This window comes from Jaculus jaculus, chromosome 12, assembly GCF_020740685.1.
Source record: "Jaculus jaculus isolate mJacJac1 chromosome 12, mJacJac1.mat.Y.cur, whole genome shotgun sequence".
Lineage (NCBI taxonomy): Eukaryota > Metazoa > Chordata > Mammalia > Rodentia > Dipodidae > Jaculus > Jaculus jaculus.
In genome coordinates, this window is record NC_059113.1 from 103974795 (window position 1) to 103992067 (window position 17273).

Genomic DNA, 17273 nt, shown 5'->3' on the forward strand with positions numbered 1-17273 from the left:
TTAGTGCTTGAATATGAATAAAAAACCTAATCTTACTTCAAAAAAACTGCTATTGTTTTACATAGATTCAAGTCTCAAGGATTTGAGAAATGACTGTTTGTTTTTGTTTTTTTTTTTCCATTCACTGGTATTCTCTGAGCAATTGCAAAGTGCTACAGATTTTGTTGTTATAGGTACTTGAAACAGTCCCAAATATATGCCTTTACAGATTTAGTTCCTAAGGATGAGGTGCCAGAAAATAATAACATAGTTGTTTGAAATAAGTTACAAGGTTTTGGGTCCTTTGTCAGAAAAAAAAAAGAGGATTAAAGTTGTTCACCTCCATGCCTGGCTCCTGAATCTGGTTTTGTAGGTAACATCTCATCTATTCTGGAGAGTGTTCAATGCACTAAGAAGAATGTGAATGGTCAGCTATTGGGAGAATGTGCTGTGAATGTCTGCAATGTCCAACTATAAAGTAGAGTTTAATTCTGATGCTTCTTTGGTAGATCACGTCTTTAAGTCTCTCTCCTCAGAGATCTTCACTGGATTCTTATTTTTCTATGAAGAAAAAATAGTCCCGGGATGGAGGCTGGAGGGATTGTTTAGCGGTTAAGGCACTTGCCTGCAAAGCCAAAGGACCCCGGTTCAATTCCCCAGGACCCACATTAGCCAGATGCACAAAGGGGCACATGCATCTGGAGTTTGTTTGCAGTGGCTGGAGGCCCTGGTGTGCCCATTCTCTCTCTCTCTCTGTCTCCCTCTCTCCCTCTTTCTCTGTCAAATAAATAAATAAATAAATAAAGCATTTTAAAAAAGAAAAAGTAAAAATAGTCCCTAATAATTAACATAAAGTCCACTCTTTTTTAGTCATATCCTCAAATACAATTTCAACATATATTTCAAGCTACTTAGTTTAAAAATTCTGGCTTTTCCAACAAAATGTAATATCACTTCACACAAAATATTTTTGTTTTTCTGAAATGTTCCAAGGTTCTAAACACCCTTAGTATCTTTACCCACTTGTAAGACTAAAGATAAACAATACCTCCTCCAAGAAGTTTTATTAAGGGCTGAAATGATGGCTCAGCTGTTAAGGTGCTAACCTGAAAAGCCTAACTACTAACTACTGTGGTTGGATTCCTCAGTACCCATGTAAAGCCTGATTCACAAAGTGGTGCATGCATCTTGAGTTTATTTGCAGTGTCTAGGGGCTCTGGCGTGCCCATTCTCTCTCTCTTCGTCTCCCTCTCTCTCTCTCTCTCTCTCTTCTCTCTTCTCTCTCTCCCTCCCTCCCTTTGTGAATAAATAAATAATATTTTAAAAAATAAATAAATGATATTTTTAAAATAAAGTTTCATGGGCTGGAGAGATGGCTTAGCAGTTAAGCACTTGCCTGTGAAGCCTAAGGACACTGGTTCGAGGCTCGGTTCCCCAGGTCCCACGTTAGCCAGATGCACAAGGGGGCGCACGCGTCTGGTGTTCGTTTGCAGAGTCTGGAAGCCCTGGTGCGCCCATTCTCTCTCTCTTCCTCTATCTGTCTTTCTCTCTGTGTCTGTTGCTCTCAAATAAATAAATAAAATTTTTAAAAAAATTTTAAAAAAATAAAGTTTCATAAGTTACCTTTTATAGCTCATTTCTGAGTTTTTCCATCCTAGGCTAGAATAGTTTTAGGAACTGGATATCACTCATGGCACATCATGTTTCATGTCATTTTTCCGCAGTGTAGCTCTTCAGGAGGGAAATGAATTACTGAAGCATTGCTTTCCCAGTGGCAAACAAAGGTATACATTATAGATTTCATATTAAGGACATGCTTGAAAAATAAAATGAGAATGATAAAAAGAATGTATTTAAAATTAATAAAAACTATAATGAATCATTATTAAAGAAAATTAAAAATTATTAAAGTTAACAAGAGATTAGTTTTAAATATTCAGATAATATCAAGCTGACCTTAATTTTAACACAGGAAATTTCCAAAGAGTTAACACTGTACAGACTTTACTAATATTTCAACACATTTGATTATATTTTTGGAGTCAGAGACTGTGAACATCAGAAGTCCCTTGGAATCGTTACACAGCAAGCTCAGCATGTTCTAGAACAGATATGCATATGAGTATAGAAGAATCTTCTTTTAATGCTATTTTAAGTAATTTGTGTAGAAGTGAGGGAAAGGAGTATTGATTTCATTTTACTTTTTTCTAAGAGAAGGAAGTCTTTATTTCCATGTTTTCCAAACAAAACTGGTTTTTTGGCTGTTTTTGGTCATTAGTCAAAGAGGCTAAGTCCCATGTCCTCGGCTGACTCCTCTGACTCTTCCTTGTCTTCCACCTAGGCTGGAAGACGTAGATGGTTCAGCCAAGAAGGCCTTGACCTTCTCAGCAAGTGGGAAGGTGTACTCAATGTCCATGGCCAAAACCAGGACCCGCTTGTACCGACTAACGACAGAATGAGGCAACAGTTAGGCAAACGATCTGCAGATAAACACTGGCAATATCGCACACACCCTCCAGGAAGTGAGAATGCAGAGTGTCCTGTGTGATGTCAGACACTCTGAGGTTGTAGATGCTGCCATTGTCCAACAGCTGCTGGATGGTCAGCCCAACGGAGAAGGGGAGATGTTCAGCGTGCCCTGAAGGGCGGCCTCGCGGGCTCGCATTCTGTCTCTGGTCCTGCTGAGCTGCACATCCTTCAGAATTTCACCGGTGTCCCTGGAGATCTTGGTGGTGATGCCTAAAGCCTGAGAGAAGGCAGTCTTCTGGGCTCCAGACCTGGGACAGTGGCTTCGCCTGGGGCAACGGCACCAGCACGGGCGGCAGCTGGCACCTTTTTGGCCAGCAGCGTGTCCCTGGTGGCACTGAGGTCCTCCTTGGTGAACACGAAGCGCACGTTCCACCTCCCGGGCCTGAGGCAGCAGGTTCTCCAGCGCCGAGTTGTCCTCCAGGTGCCCTGGGATGCCGTTCTCGCCATGGCCTTCTCACCTCTCAGCACCACACCCTTCCCGCACCAGGACTCGCTCATCTGCGGCCCATGCTTGGAGCCCGCATTGTCTGCTCGCACAAGGAGGCCTTGTGGATAACCATCCATGAGTTGTGTGATCTTGGGACAGCAGTTGGATTTCCAGTGCACCCTGTCTTCTCTGGGCATCACGGAGGGGCATTAGGGATTGGCATGCAGGGTTTAAACACAAGGTCACTCTAATGAGAACACCTGGTGAGAGCTAGGCTTCATTTTAGAGTGAAGTAGCACTTTATGCAGAGAGATCATGTCTGGCAAAGGCTAGCTTATTAAGCACTATTCATGCCTTTGGGGTACAGCTTAATTCACTTGCATTCATTGAAATCAGAAACCTCATCTTTTTTTGGTTGTGATCTCTTCTTCCTTCTTTTTTGGTTATTCTTCCATAGAATTTTCTCTCCATTGTATTCTTTAACTTTTTTAAAATTATTTTTTTTGCAAACAGGAAGAATAAAATAGAGGAAAGCGGGGAGAAAGAATGAATGGGCACACCAGAGCCCTTGCTACCGCAAACAACTCTACAGCGCATGCGCAACCTTTGCATCTGGCTCTAGGTTGGTCCTGAGGGTCCAGACTGGTAAGCCTTGCAACCAAGAGTCTTTAACCACTGAGATCTCTCTAGCCTTTGCTTCTCGTTTTAGAAACCAAAGATGAGTGAAGCATTGAGGTAAGTAGAGCTCCTTGTTCATTTCACAGCATTGCAAGTGTGCGTGCGTGTGTGTGTGTGTGTGTGTGTGTGTGTGTGTGTGTGTTTGTGCACATTTATTTCCTCATTGGGGTTATCAAACCTTTTTGAATTTGACATGAGCACTAGAAGGGAATAGAGGACAGAGACTGGCAAGGAATGAGAGTAAATTCGAAGAGAAGAGATGGGAGAAACCAGAGGAGAAGCAAGAAAGTGAAAAGTGCAGAGAAGAGCATGTTTTTTTTTTTTGTTTCTTGGGGGTTTTTGTTGTTGTTTTATGCTTTTTCTTTTTCTTTTTTGAGCTAGGGTCTCTCTCTAGCTCAGGCTGACCTGGAATTCACTATGCAGTCTCAGGGTGGCCTCGAACTCATGGCAATTCCCCTACCTCTGCCTCCCGAGTGCTGGGATTAAAGCCCTGCACCACCGTGCCCTGCTGAAGAGCATGTTTTATAGAAGAAAGGATGCATCTCAGTGCACAGGGAAAAGGAGACAAAAGTACAACTGAAGAAGGAGAATTCTCCTTCATTCTGAGGCTCTGACTCTAACTCCAGTCTTTTATTTATGTTTCCTGCTGCTAGACAACGTTTTAGTAACCCACATTGAAGTACAACTTGGCCTAGAATTTAGATTGCTCTTATTTTTAATAAAAAATGTAGCTCCTTTTGTTTTCCCACAGGGATCCTATTCATCTTCAATGGCTCAAGGAAGGTTCGAAAGAAGCCATCAGATTTCTAGAGTAATTGTCAGATTTTTTAAATTTTTATTTATTTATTTGTAAGCAGAAAGAAAGAAAGAGAGAGAGAGAGAGAGAGAGATGAAGAGAGAGAGGGGGGGGGGAAATGGGCATGCCAGGGCCCCTAGCCACTGAAAATCAACTCCAGATGTATGTACCACATTGTGGGTACTGTGGCATCAAATCTGGGTTATTGGGCTTTGTAGACAAGCACCTTAACTGTTGAGCCATCTCTCTAGCCCGCATCAGATTTTTTAGAAGACGCAAATGAGAAATAATTGACAACATCTTATCTGAATTTTAAGATGATGTTTGCAATATGAAAACAGATAAATTCCTTAGCTCGTTATTTGTGTTTTCACATTAAATGTCCATATTACTTCAAACAAATTGCTCTACTATCATTCTCAGTATTCTTACATTTATGTCTTCTTCCATTACGAAATTTCTTAAAAAAATTCTTACAGTATGTCATTAAGAATTATTTACCTGTGTACATATGTGAGTGTATGAACATGCTATGATCACCTGTCAATGCTAACACAGACCAGATCCTTGACCACTCTTTGCATCTGGCTTACATGGATGGCTGGCGAATTGAACCCAGGGCAGCAGGATTTGCAAGCAAGTGCCTTTTTTCCACTAAGTAATCTTGCCGGTCCCTAAACAATGTGGAAAGCTTCTCAAATTTGCTTGTCATCCTTGCATAGGAGCCACATTAATCTTCTCCATATCGGTCCAATTTTAGTACAAACACTGCTGAAGTGAGCACCGATGTCACTTCCCCCTCCTTCAGATTTTACCATCATCATTTTTCTTATTAAAACATGACAAATGACAGAATTTGGATAATATATTATATAACAGATTGATGTGCTATATACATATATACTTATATATATTCACAGAATTTTATAGCTTTAAAAATAACATGCTTTCAAGAATTTAATGCAATGTATGGAATGACTAGAAGAAAGTAAACTTTACTTGGTGTGCATTCTCGCTGGCCAGCTATGGGTAATTTCCCATTTTGCCCCAAATATAATGATAATCAATTGATGCAGTGTTCAAACGTGGGGGCGCAGTGACACTCATCAAAAAGGCGGTGACTGTCCTGGTTGGATTCACAAAGAGCTCCAGATCCATACCAGTTACATACAACCGCAACCTAAGTGACTATGATGGGCAGAAAAGGGGTGAGCCCTACATTGCCTCTCTTGAAGAGCCATCACGGACCTCAATAACATGAACCAGGTTATCAAGGGGAAACCATCGGATCTATTAATGGGAATGCACACAGAGAGACACAAACCATGCAACCTGATCTGAGATCCGATGGTTGAAGAGAGTACAATCCTCAGAAGGGAGGGGTAGGTGTGAGCTGTGGAATGTCTTAGGCAATGAATAATAGGTTATGGGCCAGGAGAACAGACCATAGCTTTTGACTTGGGACAAAGTTCTTGCGGGCTCTCTAGGAGTGATGTTTATTTTCAGTATCTTCCTTTGTGCTCCTTTCTTGCAGACAGGCCTTAGGTCTCAGAGGATTTGTCCAGCTCAGCATGTGAAAGCACCACACTTCGATGTGTTATTTCTAAGTTTCTTTTCTGGTATTCTGTTCCTCTTTAAGGAACTAATACCACTTACCTACTGGAAAAAAGATCATATTTTTAGAGACTTTGGTCTCATAATAACTCTTCGTAGATAACTTTTCTTAAGATGTTATGAGATATTTGCAAGAAATAAAGAAAAAATAATAACACTAATGCTTCCTTACAACATCAGTACAAATGTGAAGGGAGGTCAGTATTTCCGATATGTTTTCTATGGTCCATTTGATCAGAGATATGTGCTTTGTTTCCACTAGCTATTAACTGACTTATAAAGGCTGTTTTTTCTGTGTGTGTCTTCTCTGCACATAGTGAATGTCGGGGTGCATCTTTAAAGCCTTGGGTAGATAACATACCATATTTACAGTCTGAAAAAAGGATAACCTAACAACTAGCTTGCAACAGTAGCTGTTTACAAATTTATATTTTAAAATTATTTCTTAAAGCTCTTAGGATTAGTTCCTTTGTGAGAATGGAAAAGGAATAGGAGACTCTATATGGAGGCTTTTGAAAGAAAAATTTCTTTTGAAGCTAGTAATTTTCACCTCATACCTACTGGACTTAATCCCAGTAACTCCATTCTTGATGTATCTTATCGGAGTCGGAGATTGAAATGTATTTCACCAAGACACTGCAATAAATGTATCATGAACAAGATGGAATACGGGTTTTTGTTCAGTCTACTCATTAAAAAGCATTTTCTTCTTCATAAAATATGCGATTCTTGATAAGAAAACATTTCCCTGCATGAGAGGATAGTGTTGCTCTCAGAAGCCATTGTTCACTAAATAAAGATGCCTGCGCCTAGAGTGGGATAGATCCCTACTGGTTAGTCTGCGAGGCTCTTCAGGCCACCAGAACAATACAGATAATTGTCGCTATGGTTCATTGACCACCAGGGCCGATGGTAAGACCCTATTGTTCAACACAACACATGCCTTGGTTTCAGGACATAGAAAAAGCAATCTGGAATGGAGCTAGAAGCTCCTTGCCTGATAACTATTTCTCACAGTACCAGAGGATGCTATACAGGCTACAGGAGGGAGCTGTCATCGGTAGTCTTATTTAGTTGTGACCCTTTTCTCTACACTACCAACCAGCCAGCAAGTGTGACCCCTGCTGCAATACTGGCATGATTGTTATGAGCATAATAAATGTCTTTATGATTGGATTTGAGACCCAATAAACAGCAGGGAATTCATGCCTGATACAATAAACCTCGTCAAAAGCCTGGAGCTAAGGAGGCCATAGGCTGTAGAGTAGCAGCTATCATTCTTTTGTGAAATTTCCTTCTAAATGCTTATGTTTATGTCCATAGATTAGAGCTGCAGTGTTGCTCTTACGTTTGGTCAGAGAAACTTCTAGGTTGATTGATTGGTTTGTTTGTTTTATATATATATATATATATATATATATATATATATATATATATATATATATATATGGAGAGAGAGAAAGAGAGAGAATATGAGAATGCCAGGCCATCCTGCCCCTGCACACAAACTCTAGACCTAGACACATACAACAAATTGTGCATCTGCCTTTGCATGGGTACTGGGGAATTGGACCCTGGCTTGTAGACCTTTCAAGAAAGCACCTTCAACCCCTGAGACACTTTCCCACCCCCAAAAAAGTTCTTTATGCAGTGAGTGGGAGAGGTACTTTAAAGGTTCATAACAGGTCAAAGTGTTGAGAGTAAGTGGCTGCTGAGTTCTCAGCCTCAGCGGGATAGCTGTACCACCCCTCCAGGGCTCAGGAGCCATGGTGGAAGAGGAAACAGAAAGCGGAGTGCTGTGAAGTGCTCTTTTCTCTACATGACATGGCTTCGGAGCTTATCAACTCACAGCAACTGTGGCAGCATGCGTAAGACCCACAAGAGATTAGCCCTGTCAACATTTCATCATCTATCAGGGAAAAATTCACAAGGACCCACAATTCCATGGGGACTTATAGGTATTAATAATTGCCAGGGGAGAGAAACCCAGGAAGGTCCACCACTCCCTGAGGAGCTAAAGGCAATTAATGGTGACTGGGGAAGGAAGCAACATTTTGTTCAGTGGCATAGCTACTTGTAACTTGCCCCTGGTCGGGTAAATTATTCCCTACCTCCTTCTACACATGTGCACTCATGTGAGCAACCCTAATTAAACTCATTGGGTCAAAAAAAATAATCATAATAAAATGACATTTAAGAAGAAGGCAGACTGGTTGGGAAGAAGAAGGGGTTGATTGGGAGTGGAATAGATATGGAAGAACATGAGGAATGAATATGATCAAAATACATTACAAACATGCATGAAATTGTCAAAAGATAACTTAAATAAATTCAAGACCTGGGTGAATCTGAATAGTATGGGCTATACTTAATAATCATGTATCCGGATTAGTTCATTGTACCAAATGTTCCACAGTAATGTGAGATGTTAATAAGAGCAGCTGAGTGTGGGGTATATGGGAACTTTCTGCACCATTTCTCGACATTTGCTTAAATTTCAAACTGTTCTGAAATTAATTTTTTTTACACAGAAAAAAAAAAAGAAAATGATTCAGCATAAATCAGAGGCATCTCACTCACATGTGTGTCTTCTGAGGAAACACACCAGAGAAATATCATGGGCCCTCACAATCCTAGCTGCTTGCACACTCACCTGGTGCACGGGGACTGCCCTGAGTAAAAGAGCTCGGGAGAGGCACTCTGGCTTCCACAGGCAGCAGCATGTTCCCTGCTGAGCTCACTGGACTCTCAACTGGGAAATAGCTCCTTCTCTATCTTGGGAGTAGCAACTATAATAGCTCAGCCACCCAAAATGCAGAGTGAGATTATCTTGCTGCTGTCAGCCACCCTGTAGGCCCAGCTGGAAGCAGACTTGTCCTCAGACCACTTTCTACTCAGGCAGTTTGAGGTCCAAGGGCTCTCAAACTGAGTGCACAAGACTCATGACATCTTGCTACTAGTCCAAACGCTTTCATACACGCACACACACACACACACACACACACACACGTGCTACTTGGCTGACACAGTTTTGAGAGACAAATTTCTCAATGGAGTCGTTAATTTCTGCCTATTTCTCTAATACACGGACTTCTCTTCTTTAAGTGACATGAGATAAACACATGGCGTTTGACTGAAACATGAAGATGAGCTCCTGAAAAATGGTAATGGGCTGCCTGTTAACTGGTCGTCAGGTCCTCGGATCCGCGGAGTGCCACCATAGAAGTTATTGAATGGAGAGCATAGCACAGTGTTGTTCCTGGGCTGGGACACTGCAACAACAGCAAAGGCGACTTTCCGTGATGACACTGGCATCTGGAAACACTGGACACCCACTTGCTCTCCTCAGGGTGACACTGTGCTACGGAACTCGGGGCCATTTACTCTAACTTTATCACGTGGAGAAGCGATTTATAAGAATGGTTCATCTCATCGCCATTCTTTCTCAATGTCACAGTCTTCTGTGTTCAGATGAAAAGAAATTAAGATATGCACCTTGTATACTATCAACTTTGGAACACATGCGTACAGTATGCAGCAGTTTGGATGAGGTTCTCTCCCCCCACCACCACCATTAACTCATGGCTTCTGAAGGCTTGCTCCCAACCTCATAGCACTTTGAAAATCGGAGCCTGGCCGGAGGAGGTGTGCTACTGGGGGCAGACTTACGGCTGTTACTGCCAGCTGCCTTTTGCCCAGGCTTGGCACACTCTGCTGCCGTTGTTTAGCTAATGTTGTCCAGGCAGTGATGTCCAGCCTCTGCTCATGCCACGTTTTCCCCTGCCATCACGGCGCTTCCCTTGGAGTCTGTGAGCCAAAATCAGCCCTTTCCTCCCATAAGGTATGGTCAAGCACTTGGTGCCAGCAAACACAGCGTAACTTAGTCAAAGCTTTCACCATGTTATTGGGATGAAATTACTGAATTTTTTTTCTAAGACACTTGATTGCAATGACATTTTTTCCTTAAATTTATGGTTGAATTTCTCTCATTTTTTACCATGAAAATCGTGACTATTACCTCCCAACTCAGGTTGAAACCGGGTGTGTTTTCACGTATCCTTGGCAGGCGGCTTTCATCGTTCCTGATGACGGCTGAGTTGGTAATGAGCTGCGGCTGTCTCCTTAAATATGCAGATCGCTGGTGTCCGCGTTATGTGTTCAGCATGCGCAGGGCGTTTTGTATACTATTTACTGTCTTGCTGCTTTTGCTCACATAAGGGTTACATGTGAGAGGCAGCTCCTGAGCCCCCAACAGATAGTAACACGCTTTCTGCCAATTTAAAACTCTGCACCTCATAGACACACTAGTCTTCACAGTCTGTTTTGAGCTTCTTAGCTTTTGTTATACGTTCCTGGTTCGGAAAGTCAATAAGGAAGTTTGTGTAAAACTCTCTTTCATTTCATCAAGTGATTTGCTTTGTATTTTAATGTGGAACATTTTTTCCATGGTTGTTTTTAATGACCTTCTTACTCCTCCTCCTCTTCTCCTTCCCGTCTGTTTCTCCTCCTCCTCCTTCTCTTCTTCCTTCTCTTTTTTTCTTGTGTTTGTATGCATGTAATGTGCTGTATATTGTGGGGGGGGGGCAGGCATATGTGTGTGCCCATGTGGCATTCCAGGCACTCTCCTTCAGTGGGTGTGCCTGCCTGCAGTGGCCAGAGATAAATGTTTGAAGCCCAGTTTCATCACTTCACTGCTTGGAGTCTATGACTGATTCCAGAGCTCCCCATCTTTCTGCTGCCTTACAGGACTGTGGTAATAGATGGTTGTGACCACGCCCCGTTGTTTACCTGCAGTCTGAGGCCTCTGCAGGTCCTCATGAATACACAGGAAGAGCTCTCAATAGGTGAGCCATCGCTCCAGCCTTACTATCTTTTTAAAAGCTTTGAAAAACACAGTCTTGTCATGCCATGACTAAATATACATTTGCTCGCACTTTCTTCCTTTGATTTAACTCAGAAATACTATGAACCGACATTACCCACAGAATATTTATGCATGCCCCATAAGTTCTTCACTTTTAAAAATCTCACACGTTATGTGCATTGACAAGGACATATTTCGCAGAGCATTGTGTCAACATGACACTTAATGGGCTTTCAGCTTCTCCACTGTTAAGTGGCATTATACCCTTTGCACTTAATAAGCAAGTTCTTAGGCATACGGCTGTGCAAAATCCCATTTTTATCCTATTGGACCGCAGAGCTGGACCACTATATATACTATATAATACTCTCCTGACACGATCATTATTATGGCACTTGCTAAATTGTAATTTTATTTATTTAGTTATTTGACAGAGAAAAAAGGAGAGTGAGAGAGAGAGAATGGGCACACCAAGGCCTCCAGCCACTCCAGACTGTGCCCCCTTGTGCATCTGGCTAACGTGGGTCCTGGAGAATTGAACGTGGGTCCTTTTGGCTTTGCGTGCAACTATCTTAATGGCTAAGCCATCCTCTAGCCCTAAATTGTAATTTTTTCCTTAAACGTCATGCAAGTTGATTTGCATAATGTATTGTTATAATCTGATCATTATTTAACAAGGCTTTTTTATTATTGAGAGAGAAAGAGAAAGAAAGAATGGGCACATCAGAGTCTTTCAGCCACTGTGAAGGAACTCCAGTTGCGTGTGCCCCTGATGGATGTGTGTGGCATTCTATGTGTGACTGTTGCCTCAGGCTACTTGGGAACTGGGAGCTTTGAACAGTTCTTATGTTTCACAGGCAAGTGCCTTAACAGCTAAGTTATCTCTCCAGCAGCAAGGGTTAAATCTTTTTAAATTAATTAATTTATCTGTAAGAAGAGAGATATAGAGAAGAGAGACAGAGAGAATGGGCTCACCAGAGCTTCCAGCTGCTAAAAATGAATTCTAGATGTATGCACCACTTTGTGCAGCTGGCTTTGAAAATGCAGTCTTGTCATGCCATGACTAAATATACATTTTCTGGCACTTTCTTCCTTTGATTTAACTCAGAAATACTAAGATAGCACTAGAGAATCAAACTCAGTCTTTAGGTTTTGCAGAAAAGTAAGTGCCTTAACCGCAGAGTCATCTCTCCAGCCCCCAAGGTTTCATTTTTTAAAGATTATTTTATTTTCGACATTTCTTATTTTGTGTTTGTATCTTCTTGATCATGTGATGTGGTAGTTTGTTCAGTGGGTCAAGTTTTATCCAGAAAAAAAAAAGGAGGGTTTTAAGTCATTAATTAGAACTACCACTTCATCTGAAAGGAAGAGTTCTTTTTGGCTCTGTGACATTATTTCAACTCTGGCCCTGTTGCTGGCTTCCTCTCCCACAGTCCTGCTTCTTTCTTCCTCGGCCCTTGTTCTCTGCAAACATGAGTGACAAGACAAAGTGTGTGAGAAGCTATTTCACAGGACTTAGCATGATGTTGTCTTTTCCTATCTGTTTTCTTTTAATCATAGCTATTTAGGTTTGTGCATTTTTTTTTCTTTGCACTGTGTTGAGGCCACACATGTCACCTTGCTTTTTTGTTGTTGTTCTGACTTGTGCAAAGAAAAAATTAGGAGAGCTGAACCTGGGCATCTGCCAACACTGTCTTCAATGTCTCAGATGTCCAATATATCTTTCTCTCTAATTTTAATGTGCCATAGTTGGAGGGATTAAAAAATCTAATTAAAGATTTGTATCCACTACTTGGAATAACTACCGTTGTCCTCGTTGTATCCAATACAAATAACAGCAAACCAACTTCTTCTGTCGCGTAGGTGCCATTCTGGAAGAACTCAGCAGTGGGAATGGGAGGTCTGTTGACACACAGTGATGGTAGAACATACTCAGCTCTGCAGTCAGACTGACTGCATTTGTATCAGCTATTTTCAACTGCATTGCCTTGGGCAAGTTCTCACTTTCCAGCACCTTCCTTTCTTCCATATGTGGTCCCAGGTCCTGATGTTGGTGAGGATTGAAGGAGATAATGCAAGTCAACCAAGTAATAGAGTTTCTGACATAAAGCCGTTGCTCATAAAGGCTAAACCCTTCTTTAAATCAATGCCAGAAATGCATTAAAAATGTCCCTATTTCTACATCAAGATGATTTTTCTCACTTAGAACATAGTTCTGAAAATCCTTTTGCTGATAAAAACTATTGGATTTCTGATGGCTTTAGCACTCAGCCTTAGTCTTCTGCTCACTCTCATTAGGCCATCTGCTAAGCAACTATCATAAATTTTCACTAATGCATATCACATAAACTTGATAATCATTATTATTTTTAGGAAGGGGGCTGGTAGTACCACTGACTTAAATAACAAAAAAAAAAAGCCGCTAATGATTCTGCTATTTGCAAACTGTATCTCTGTTCTTTCATTAAAGCAAACTCCTTCAGAGATGGTGAGATGATTTTACAGTAAGATCTGAGTAACAAGAGGTATTCAACACATACTTTTATTAAACTCTAGGTTGAAATTTAGAACAATAACAAATATTAATAAAAATTTCCAAAGAACTATTCAGCCTGAGGAATGATGTTAGGTATAGATTTTTACAGAATTGAAATTTAATTTTAGCATCTTTCCCTCAAGAAATATATGGGCAAAAGTTAACAAATAACAGGCCTTGTTCACAGTAAAATATAAAATAGCAATTTGTATTCTTTTTTTTTTAAATGCTTTTTGTTCATTTTTATTTACTTATTTGAGAGCAACAGACAGAGAGGAAGAGGCAGATAGAAAGAGAGAGAGAGAGAGAATGGGCATGCTAGGGCCTCCAGCCACTGCAAACAAACTCCAGATGTGTGTGTCCCTTTATGCTTCTGGCTAACGTGGATCCTGGGGAATTGAGCCTGGAACCGGAACCTTTGGCTTCATAGGCAAGCGCTTAACCACTAAGCCATCTCTCCAGCCCCGAACAATTTGTATTCTGAAAATAGTATTTCCTGGGCTGGAGAATTGGCACTTGCCTGCAAATCCTAAAGCCCCAAGTTTGATTCCCTAGTACCCACGTAAGCCAGATGCACAAGGTGGCACATGCGTCTGAAGATCATTTTCAGTGGCTAGAGGCCCTGGCATGCCCATTCTCTGTGTGTGTGTTTATTTATGTATCTATGCATGCATATATATGTATATGTTTGTGTATAAATGTAGCATACGTTGTGTATATATGTAGACCATATACATATGTATATATACATATATATATTTCTATTGAATAAGCATGCACCATAATAATATGCAAATAAGCTCTCTGGTTAGTGATGGCAATGCAGATCAGGAAAGTGTGCAGTATGCACCATCTACCAAAAGAACCATGAGAGTGCATACATCTAATTATTCAACCCAAAGCACCATAGAAACTGGACTTGGTATAGATAAAGACAAATTACAAAAGAGAGCATAAATATCTGATTGGAAGCCTGAATGCCCATGAACAAGCAGACCATTCATTACTCAAAACTATTAATGAAGAAGCAGTTTAAAACCAATTGTTCTGTAAACAGTCACATGCAATCGCCTTGTTCACCAGGGCATGGTTGTATACATGAGGTTTCTTGAAATTAATATGCATATGTATTCCTTTTATTGAAGAATAAAAGATAAAATTTGCCTTAAAGTTTACATATATTGCTAACTCAGTGTAACTGAAGAAATCGTTTAGAAATATTTTGGACTGGAGAATTTATATTTATATTTATATTTATATTTATATATATATATATATATATAAGTATATACTTATAATTACCAGTGCAATTAGCATAATTTTAGTTCATTGCTCAATTAATTTAGTTCATTAATACCTAGAAAGATTTTTTTTTTTTTACTTTCTAGATAATTTTCCTCATGTTTGACCACACTCTGGGTAGACCAGCTATCATGATTCACATATCCCATCTCATGTAGAAGAGATCTGTTTTCTTATGTGCTGTGAATTCAGGTAGGAAGACAGGGAGTAGTTCCTCTGCTCTGTCTCTAATATGCTAATGGACCAAATTACAGAAGACCTTGAGTGTCCTCCTGCTCATGAGCTAACTAATCGAAAAGCACAATTTCAGGAGCCTTCATGAGTGGAAGCGCAGGAGAGTGCGTGAATAAAATTCTCCTGATTATCATACAGGTGATGCAAACATTCACATTCATTCACTGAACTGAAAATTGAAGTGGATACTTTGAGCTCTGCTAACAAAGGACACTGATTTTCTCACCACTGATACTAAAGAGGCAATCTGCGGAGAGACAATTGGAGCATTCACTGTGTTGATAATATATCCTGTAGAGTAGGACCAAAATATTCAGTGGCTGATAGTTCTAACAAATAAAACATATCAGCATGAAATATTACACCATGGTTAATACCAGGGTATAACCATATCTGGTTCTAATCAGTGAAAATTTCATTCAAAGAGGCCTTAATCATGAGAATTTCATGTGCCTTCCATGCTTTATCTTCATGTGACATTTCATTTATATGAGGTTTTAATTTATTACTATTTGTGTGAAGTGTTGATGGAGTTGTCATTTACTTTCTTATCTAATTTAACTCTATGTTAACCAAAGAACTTTTAATGCTGAACACAATGGAGCAAAACAAAACACAGAGTCAGGCAAAAGTATATCATTCAATTATCAGTTAATTTCCCATACACATATTAGTCAATTGCAATTGATTTCGGTCTTAGCATCGGACCTTACATTATTATGTCACTGGAAGTGCTGTATTTTCTGCAGAAAATCTATGTGATGAGAATATGAAATTCCCCTCAAGCAAGAAGTCTTGGTAATGGAAGCCAGATACAGAAAGATAAGGATCACCAGATTTGACCTGTGTGTATCTATAAAACTTAAACTCACAGAAGTATGGAGTTGATCAGGGGTCACCTGTGGCTAAAGGTGACAGAAGGCAGATGAAAGGAGGTAATGAGATGTTTATCAAAGAGTACAAGGTCTCAAACAGAATGGATCACTTTTCTAGATCAATCATATGATAAGAGAGTGAGTAGTAAGTAATATTATATGTTACATATCAAAATGATAAAATAGTTTTCAGGAAAATCACCTTGCTTTCTGAAAAAAATAACAACTTCCCCTTTAAATGATTACTAATATTATAGGAGTTACTGTCAGACCCTGAACCTAACCCTAACCATGACAGCCTAAACAAGCCATGTTCAGCCACACATTTGCATAATCCAATTAAGCAGACAATGGTGAAAAGCAGAAAATGAAAATTTGTTCCAGGTGGCAACATTGGGAAGCAGAACAAAGATGTCCTGTGACACCAAAAGTCCATCTCCCAGGTCCTAACATGAGGCTGAACTTTAAATAAAGGCTGAGAGGTATGTCTAGCAAGGCAGTCTCCATCAAGATGTGCCCACTCCCTGGCCTCCATCCTCTCCCATAGGTTGATAGAGACAGGTTGTCATCACAGCATGAAATCTGTCCCCTCTGGATGGCACCAGGCTTTCAGCCCTTCCCTTCTTGCTGTGTGAGAGTCAAGGGGAAATTCATTTCCTGGGGCAGATTGTCTCAATAACCTGATAGTCAAAGGATGGCACAAGTGTCTCTTTAGAGTATCTTCTTCTTGCCAGGAAGGTTGCACTAGCATTAAATCAAAGGTGTGTGTGTGTGTGTGTGTGTGTGTGTGTGTGTGTGTGTGTGTTATGTGTGTGTGTGTGTGTGTATGCATCTGAGAGAGAAAGAGTGTTAAACAAGGAATCAATAAAAAAAAAAAAAACAGTCATTCACAGAGCAAACTTTGCCCATTTTAATAGTTAATTCTCTGCCCGGAGGCATTCCTGTCCACCATCTTTATTCTGCAACAGATGAAGAAGGGTGACCTTGAGCTGTTACCAGCAATGTGCTCTGCTCTGCATGTGAGTCAAAGCTTGCCAGCGTGCCTATCAAAGCTGCTTGCTTTCATTGTCCACGAGTAGACTATGCTCTGGGAATTATCCCTGCTGCTCTTCTTACTTACTGCCAATAATAACACCTCAGCACTCTCTGTTATCTGCTCCGTGTGCTTACTGGCTCTGCTCTCACCAGGAAAAGAAGCTACCGTGTTCATCTGTGCCACACAGAACATAAAGGGTAACGAGATGGACAGGGGAAATAGCTGGGCTTAATCATTCCAAATTATAAGCATATATTAAAAAAGCATATTATACTTTGGGGGTAAGCGAGGAGAGAGGGAATTGGAAGAGGAGGCATATTTTCAAAGATGCTTAAAATTTTCAAATACAACCAACTTGCCACAATTTGGTTAAAAATACGACAAAAGGAGGCAAGCAAAATAG

The 17273-nt window shown here is 40.5% G+C and overlaps 1 non-coding gene and 1 pseudogene across 1 annotated transcript; both read right to left on the reverse strand.

Annotated features, from left to right (window-relative positions):
• Window positions 1-2253: 2253 nt before the first annotated feature.
• Window positions 2254-3132, reverse strand: LOC101602691 (annotated as a pseudogene).
• Window positions 3133-5086: 1954 nt separating this feature from the next.
• LOC123453876 lies at window positions 5087-5189 on the reverse strand. Its single transcript, XR_006633051.1, has one exon. It is a non-coding gene; the product is annotated as a U6 spliceosomal RNA (small nuclear RNA).
• Between the last annotated feature and the right edge of the window lie 12084 nt (window positions 5190-17273).